Below are 9,577 nucleotides of genomic sequence, written 5' to 3'. Positions count from 1 at the left end.
CAGTTATAGCATGAATAAAAGACAATTATCATGAACAAGGAAATATAATAATAATACTTTTATTATTGCCTCTAGGGCATATTTCCAACAGTCTCCCACTTGCACTAGAGTCAATAATCTAGTTCACATCACCATGTGATTAACACTCACAGGTCACATCGCCATGTGACTAATACCCAAGAGTTTACTAGAGTCAGTAGTCTAGTTCACATCACTATGTGATTAACACTCAATGAGTTTTATGTTTGATCATGTTGCTTGTGAGAGAGGTTTTAGTCAACGGGTCTGAACCTTTCAGATCCGTGTGTGCTTTACAAATCTCTATGTCATCTCCTAGATACAACTACCACGCTCTATTTGGAGCTATTCCAAATAACTGTTCCATTTGGAGCTATTCTAAATTGTTGCCCCATAATACGTATCCGGTATCTCTACTTAGAGCTATCCGGATAGGTGTTAAGCTTGCATCGACGTAACCTTTACGACGAACTCTTTTACCACCTCCATAATCGAGAAAAATTCCTTAGTCCACTAATTTCTAAGGATAACTTTGACCGCTGTCCTGTGATCCATTCTTGGATCACTCTTGTACCCCTTGACTGACTCATGGCAAGGCACACTTCAGGTGCGGTACACAGCATAGCATACTGAAGAGCCTACGTCTTAAGCATAGGGGACGACCTTCGTCCTTTCTCTCTATTCTGCCGTGGTCGAGCTTTAAGTCTTAACTTCGTACCTTACAACTCAGGCAAGAACTCCTTCTTTGACTGGTTCATCTTGAACACCTTCAAGATCATGTCAAGGTATGTGCTCATTTGAAAGTACCATTAAGCGTTTTGATCTATCCTTATAGATCTTGATGCTTAATGCTCAAGTAGCTTAATCCAGGTTTTCTATTGAAAAATGCTTTCAAAATAACCCTATATGCTTTCTAGAAATTCTACATCATTTCTGATCATCAATATGTCAACAACATATACTCATCAGAAATTCTATAGTGCTCCCACTCACTTCTTTGGAAATACAAGTTTCTCATAAAGTTTGTACAAACCCAAAATCTTTGATCATCATCAAAGCATACATTCCAACTCCGAGATGCTCACTCCAGTCCTTAGAAGGATTGCTGGAGCTTTGCATACTTATTAGCATCTTTCGGGATTGACAAAACCTTCCGGTTGTATCACATACAACCTTTCCTCAAGAAAATCGTCGAGGAAACAATGTTTTGACATCCTATCTGCAAGATTTCATAAATAATGCAGTAATCGCTAATATAATTCCAACAGACTCTTAGCATCGCTACGAGTGAGAAAATCTCATCGTAGTCAACTCCTTGAACTTGTCGGAAAACATCTTAACGACAAGTCGAGCTTTCTTAATGGTGACATTTACCATCATTGTCCGTCTTCCTTTTGAAATCCATCTGTACTCATACATGGATCCTCTCTCGGATTTTATGGCCTCAAGCCATTTATCAGAATCCGGGCCCACCATCGTTTCTCCATAGCTCGTAGGTTCATTGTTGTCTAGCAACATGACTTTCAAGACAGGATTACGTACCACTCTGAAGTAGTACGCATCCTTGTCATCCCACGAGGATTTGGGAGTGACTTGATCCGAAGTTTCATGATCAATATCATAAGCTTCCACTTCAATTGGTTTAGGTGCCACAGGAACAACTCCCTGTGCCCTGTCACACACTAGTTGAAGAGACGGTTCAATAACCTCATCAAGTCTCCACCATCCTCCCACTCAATTCTTTCGAAAGAAACTTTTCCTCGAGAAAGGACCCGATTCTAGAAACAATCCATATTGCTTTCGGATCTGAATTAGGAGGTATACCCAACTGTTTTGGGTGTCCTATGAAGATGTATTTTATCCGCTTTGGGTTCGAGCTTAATCCTGAAACTTTTTCACATAAGCGTCGCAGCCCCAAACCTTTAAGAAACGACAACTTAGGTTTCTCCAAACGGTGTCGTCTCAACGGAATTACGTGGTGCCCTATTTAAAGTGAATGTGGTTGTCTCTAATGCCTAACCCATGAACGATAGTGGTAATTCGATAAGAGACATCATGGTATGCATCATATCCAATAGGGTGCAACTATGATGTTCGGACACACCATCACATTATGGTGTTCCAGGCGGTATTAATTGCGAAACAATTTCCACAATGTCTTAGTTGTGTGCCAAAACTCGTAACTCAGATATTCATCTCTATGATCATATCATAGACATTTTATCCTCTTGTCACAATGATCTTCTACTTCACTCTGAAATTATTTGAACCATTCAATAATTCAGACTTGTGTTTCATCAAGTAAATATTCTCAACATCTACTCGAATCATCTGTGAAGTAAGAACATAACGATATTCACTGCATGCCTCAGCACTCATTGGACTGCACACATCAAAATGTGTTACTTCCAATAAGTTGCTATCTTGTTCCACTTTACTAAAAGTGAGGCTTTTCAGTCATCTTGCCCATGTGGTATGATTTGCATATCTCAAGTGATTCAAAATCAAGTGAGTTTGAACGGTCCATTTGCATGGAGTTTCTTCATGCATATACACCAATAGACATGGTTCGCATGTCTCAAACTTTTCAAAAAAACGAGTGAGTCCAAAGATCCATCAACATGGAGCTTCTTCATGCGTTTTATACCAATATGACTTACATGGCAGTGCCACAAGTAAGTGGTACTATCATTACTATCTTATATCTTTTGGCATGAAAATGTGTATCCCTACGATCAAGATTCAATAAACCATTCCTTTAGGTGCAAGAGCACTTATTCAGGTTTAATACTAATCTTGATGGTAGAGGGAGCGTGCGATGTTAGATCACATCAAACTTGGAAACACTTCCAACACATATTGTCAGCTCACCTTTAGCTAGTCTCCGTTTTATTCCGTAGCTTTTATTTCGAGTTACTAACACTTAGCAATCGAACCGGTATCTAATACCCTGGTGCTACTAGGAGTACTAGTAAAGTATACATTAACATAATGTATATCCAATATACTTCTATCGACCTTGCCAGCCTTCTCATCGACCAAGTATCTAGGGTAATCCTGCTCTAGTGACTGTTCCCCTTATTACAGAAGCACTTAGTCTCGGGTTTGGGTTCAACCTTGGGTTTCTTCACTGGAGCAGCAGCTGATTTGCCGTTTCATGAAGTATCCCTTCTTTCCCTTGCCCTTCTTGAAACTAGTGGTTTCACCAACCATCAACAATTGATGCTCCTTCTTGATTTCTACTTTCGCGGTGTCAAACATCACGAATATTTCAAGGATCATCATATCTATCCCTGATATGTTATAGTTCATCACGAAGCTCTAGCAGCTTGGTGGCAATGACTTTGGGGAAACATCACTATCTCATCTGGAAGATCAACTCCCACTCGATTCAAGTGATTGTTGCACTCAGACAATCTGAGCACAAGCTCAACGATTGAGCTTTTCTCCCTTAGTTTGCAGGCTAAGAAAATCGTCGGAGGTCTCATACCTCTTGACGTGGGCACGAGCCTGAAATCCCAATTTCAGCCCTCGAAACATCTCATATGTTCCGCGACGTTTCGAAAACGTCTTTGGTGCCTCTACTTAAACCATTTAACTGAACTATCGTAGTTATCAAAACGTGTATGTTTGATGTTCGAAACATCCACAAACGACGTTTGGGGTTCAGCACACTGAGCGGTGCATTAAGGACATAAGCTTTCTACTGATCGCATAATCGCTACTATCAACTTTCAACTATAATTTTCTCTAGGAACATATCTAAACAGTAGAACTATAGCGCGAGCTATGACATAATTTGCAAAAGGTCTTTTGACTATGTTCAGGATAATTAAGTTCATCTTATGAACTCCCACTTAGATAGACATCCCTCTGGTCATCTAAGTGATCACATGATCCGAGTCAACTAGGCCGTGTCCGATCATCACGTGAGACGGACTAGTCATCATCGGTGAACATCTTCATGTTGATCGTATCTACTATACGACTCATGCTCGACCTTTCGGTCTCCGTGTTCCGAGGCCATGTCTGCACATGCTAGGCTCGTCAAGTTAACCCTAAGTGTTTTCGCTGTGTAAAACTGTCTTACACCCGTTGTATGTGAACGTAAGAATCCATCACACACGATCATCACGTGGTGCTTAGAAGCGACGAACTGTAGCAACGGTGCACAGTTAGGGGAGAACACTTCTTGAAATTTTTGTAAGGGATCATCTTATTTACTACCGTCGTCCTAAGTAAACAAGATGCATAAACATGATAAACATCACATGCAATCAAATAGTGACATGATATGGCCAATATCATTTTGCTCCTTTTGATCTTCATCTTCGGGGCTCCATGATCATCATCGTCACCGGCATGACACCATGATCTCCATCATCATGATCTCCATCATCGTGTCTTCATGAAGTTGTCACGCCAACGACTACTTCTACTTCTATGGCTAACGCGTTTAGCAATAAAGTAAAGTAGTTTACATAGCGTTCTTTAATGACACGCAGGTCATACAAAAAATAAAGACAACTCCTATGGCTCCTGCCGGTTGTCTTACTCATCGACATGCAAGTCGTGAATCCTATTACAAGAACATGATCAATCTCATACATCACATATCATTCATCACATCCTTTTGGCCATATCACATCACATATCATACCCTGCAAAAACAAGTTAGATGTCCTCTAATTGTTGTTTGCATGTTTTACGTGGCTGCTATGGGTTCTAGCAAGAACGTTTCTTACCTACGCAAAACCACAACGTGATATGCCAATTGCTATTTACCCTTCATAAGGACCCTTTTCATCGAATCCGTTCCGACTAAAGTGGGAGAGACTGGCACCCGCTAGCCACCTTATGCACCAAGTGCATGTCAATCGGTGGAACCTGTCTCACGTAAGAGTACGTGTAAGGTCGGTCCGGGCCGCTTCATCCCACAATACCGTCGAAACAAGATTGGACTAGTAACGGTAAGCATATTGAACAACATCAACGCCCACAACTACTTTGTGTTCTACTCGTGCAAAGAATCTACGCAATAGACCTAGCTCATGATGCCACTGTTGGGGAACGTAGCAGAAATTCAAAAAATTTCCTACGTGTCACCAAGATCTATCTATGGAGAGACCAGCAACGAGTAGAAGGAGAGTGCATCTACATACCCTTGTAGATCGCTAAGCGGAAGCGTTCAAGTGAACGGGGTTGATGGAGTCGTACTCGTCGTGATTCAAATCACCGATGATCAAGTGCCGAACGGACGGCACCTCCGCGTTCAACACACGTACAGCCCGGTGACGTCTCCCATGCCTTGATCCAGCAAGGAGAGAGGGAGAGGTTGAGGAAGACTCCATCCAACAGCAGCACAACGGCGTGGTGGTGGTGGAGGAGCGTGGCAATCCCGCAGGGCTTCGCCAAGCACCACGGGAGAGGAGAAGAACTTGGGAGAGAGGGAGGGGCTGCACCAAAGGCATAAGGTGTATTTGGGAGGCCCTCCTACCCCACTATATATAGGGATCCCAAGGGGGGGTGCGCCAGCCCCTAGGAGATCCAATCTCCAAGGAGGCGGCGGCCAGGGGAGGAGTCCTCCCCCCCCAAGGCACCTAGGAGGTGCCTTCCCCTGCTGGGACTCTTCCTTTAGGGTTTCCCCAGGCGCATGGGCCTCTTGGGGCTGGTGCCCTTGGCCCATGTAGGCCAAGGCGCACCCCCTACAGCCCATGTGGCCCCCCGGGGCAGGTGGCCCCACCCGGTGGGCCCCCGGGACCCTTCCGGTGGTCCTGGTACAATACCGATGACCCCGAAACTTGTCCCGATGGCCGAAACAGGACTTCCTATATATAAATCTTTACCTCCGGACCATTCCGGAACTCCTCGTGACGTCCGGGATCTCATCCGGGACTCCGAACAACATTCGGTAACCACATACAAGCTTCCTTTATAACCCTAGCGTCATCGAACCTTAAGTGTGTAGACCCTACGGGTTCGGGAGACATGCAGACATGACCGAGACGTTCTCCGGTCAATAACCAACAGCGGGATCTGGATACCCATGTTGGCTCCCACATGTTCCACGATGATCTCATCGGATGAACCACGATGTCAAGGACTTAATCAATCCCGTATTCAATTCCCTTTGTCTAGCGGTATTTTACTTGCCCGAGATTCGATCGTCGGTATCCAATACCTTGTTCAATCTCGTTACCGGCAAGTCACTTTACTCGTTCCGTAACACATCATCCCGTGATCAACTCCTTGGTCACATTGCACATATGATGATGTCCTACCGAGTGGGCCCAGAGATACCTCTCCGTTTACACGGAGTGACAAATCCCAGTCTCGATCCGCATAAAACAATAGATACTTTCGGAGATACCTGTAGTGCACCTTTATAGTCACCCAGTTACGTTGTGACGTTTGATACACCCAAAGCACTCATACGGTATCCAGGAGTTACACGATCTCATGGTCAAAGGAAGAGATACTTGACATTGGCAAAGCTCTAGCAAACGAACTACACGATCTTTGTGCTATGCTTAGGATTGGGTCTTGTCCATCACATCATTCTCCTAATGATGTGATCCCGTTATCAACGACATCCAATGTCCATAGCCAGGAAACCATGACTATCTGTTGATCACAACGAGCTAGTCAACTAGAGGCTCACTAGGGACATATTGTGGTCTATGTATTCACACGTGTATTACGATTTCCGGATAATACAGTTATAGCATGAATAAAAGACAATTATCATGAACAAGGAAATATAATAATAATACTTTTATTATTGCCTCTAGGGCATATTTCCAACAATATCCGGAGAGGTCGCCGATCACGCCTCTACTAGTCGGGCTCCAGGGCCGGACACAGAGGCGGAAGCTAACACGAGGTACACGTCGGATGCTCCTTCTACAAAGGATGTGGATAAGATATCCGCTACGAATTCCAAAGTGGAGAGCGCCATGAATCACAGGCGTCGCCGAGCCCTACTCCGTGATGCTTGTTTCTCCCGAGAGGCGTTTGATGCATTCAACTCGGGAGATGCGTACATCCGTGCTGCTCAAAATGGTCTAGCCAGAGCCACGGACCAATATGTAAAGGATGTACGGGTAAGAACATTTGATGAGTATATATATCAGTAGCCCCTGAGACTTGAAACAGTTTGGCACAACTGATTTAAGGATCATTTATTGTGCAGGTTCTTACACAGAAAAATACTCGACTGTCACAGGAGCTGGAGGAATGCAAGACCCAACTTCGGGCCGCCGTTGCCGCATTGAAGGAACCTGAAAAGTCCCCAGCTGGTAACATTTGTTTCAAAGAATGATAGGTACATATAGTGTGCGGCATGGCTGCAGATCTAACAATAGATATTGTAGATGACTCCGGAGAGAATCCGGAGGACCAGCATGTCGTACGACAGCTAAAGGCTGGCGAATGCGTGCTGACTAAGGTCATGCAGGAGAAAAACAATCTCCAACACGCCAATACCAAGCTGAGCGTGGAACTGAAAGATGTTCGAGCCCAGCTTGCGGACTCCGTGAAGGAGAATAAGCGGCTTCGACGCGGCATTTTCAGTAAGTGCTTGAACGAACCCTTAAATGAGTGTGGCGGAGAAGCCGGCTAACAGAGTTATGTCTGCAGGTATGCTGACGGGTCGTCCCGCGGAGGAGATGCCCGGGTTTGCGGTTGATCTTCTACCCGAGCTCTCACAACTGCACGAACAAGTTCAGCGGGTGATGCAAGGTATTGCCCAGGCCTTGTGGCCATCCGTCTCCCTGCCAGCAAGCATTGGAGAGCTTCCGGAGAAGCTCAAGGGAGCACGGTGGCGCTTCCGATTATGGAAGATATCGGCCTGCCGTCAAGGTGCCAGGGAAGCCTGGGCCATGGTGAAGACGCGGTATACCAAGGCTGACCCAAACCACATGGCCGAAGTCGGACCTGTGGGGCTCGATGGGAAAGAGATCCCCGTTAGCTTAGTGTATGGGCAAGTAGAATTAGCCGCAAAGTATTCCCAACAGGATTGTAGGCTAGACAGCCTGTTGGATGGTATAGAAGAGGAATTTAGTCAGTCTACATGGCTATGTAATTAAAGTGACATGTATAATGCCTTCTAGCCAGATTGTAAATCATTTGTCATGGCGGACCTTTTCGCTTCAACCTCGGGACCCGATAGTCCGGAGTGTATCCGAATACCCGCTCAGTTATATAAGAACCGGGGTATGCGTGGAAACTAGGCATAGGGGTCATTAGTGCTTGAACAGACAACTACCCAACTAGTTATGTTATATTACATGGGTAGTAAGAAACATCTTCCAAGGAGAATAGTTCTGTTAAGGGTTCCTTTCCCTAGGTACGCATGCCCTAAAGTGCATGTCCGGACTGCGAGAGGAGACGCAGGCAAAAACATCTGGGGGCACATATGGAAAATAAATAAAAATCATCTTTTGTTCACCGACCGAATATTCCCTTAAGAACGCTAGCTTTCGGCTTCACCCAGTCTGAGGTACACATCCGGCTGACCCGGCAGTAACAATCGCAGAGGTGCTCCCCTTATGCCCTAGCCGAATTAACGGGAACGTAGGGCATAAATACAAGAGCCAGGCAACCCAGCTTGGCCAAAACTTAAGTCATATCGATGCATATAATGGCGAAGAAAAGGTACATGCGGAAGAATAACACATGTGCGGGGAATGAAGCCCAGATAAATAATTAAGCTTCTGTGTAAGAAGCCCCCAGGTATAATGAGCGCGGTTAGCGCGTCAATAGTGTGCAAGCAAGGCACAAGTTGGCCCTTGAAGGCCTTGAGAAAGAATAAAAGAAAGAAAGAGAAAAAAGACAGATAATGTATATGCAAAAAATGGATAGAGGAAGGAGACGAACATAGAATCCGGCACTAGGCGTAGAATCTTCGGAGCCTGGCTGCGTTCCATGGGTTCGGCTCAAGTCGATTATTCGATGCATCCCATAGACGGTACGCTCCACCGGTCAGAACTTGGTCAATAATGAAGGGACCTTCCCATTTGGGCTCGAGCTTGGTCTTTTTCTTCTCCGGCAGGCGTAGAAGTAGCTCGCCAACGTTATAAGTTTTGGCCCATACTTCTCTGCTTTGGTATTTGTGAGCCTGTTGCTGATAGAATGCAGAACAGGCTTTTGCCACGTCGCGCTCCTCCTCCAGGGTATCCAGACTGTCCTGCCGATCGAGCTCAGCTTCTCTTTCTTCATACATGCGCACTCGAGGTGAGTCATGAATTATGTCGTAGGGCAGAACCGCCTCTGCGCCGTACACCATAAAGAAGGGTGTGTATCCGGTAGTATGATTCGGCGTGGTCCGCAGCCCCCAGAGTATGGAGTCGAGCTCCTCTACCCAGTGCGTGTTAGACTCCTTTAAGGACCGCACTAATCTGGGTTTGATGCCGCTCATGATAAGACCATTTGCTCGCTCAACTTGGCCGTTAGTTTGTGGGTGATAGACAGAGGCATAATCGAGCTTAATGCCCATGTTGCTGCACTAGAGTTTTACCTCATCGGCCGTGAAGTTCGTGCCGTTGTCAGTGATGATGCT

Source organism: Triticum aestivum, chromosome 5A (genome assembly GCF_018294505.1).
Source record: "Triticum aestivum cultivar Chinese Spring chromosome 5A, IWGSC CS RefSeq v2.1, whole genome shotgun sequence".
In the NCBI taxonomy this organism is placed as follows: Eukaryota; Viridiplantae; Streptophyta; class Magnoliopsida; order Poales; family Poaceae; genus Triticum; species Triticum aestivum.
Note: the sequence above shows the minus strand (reverse complement) of the source record.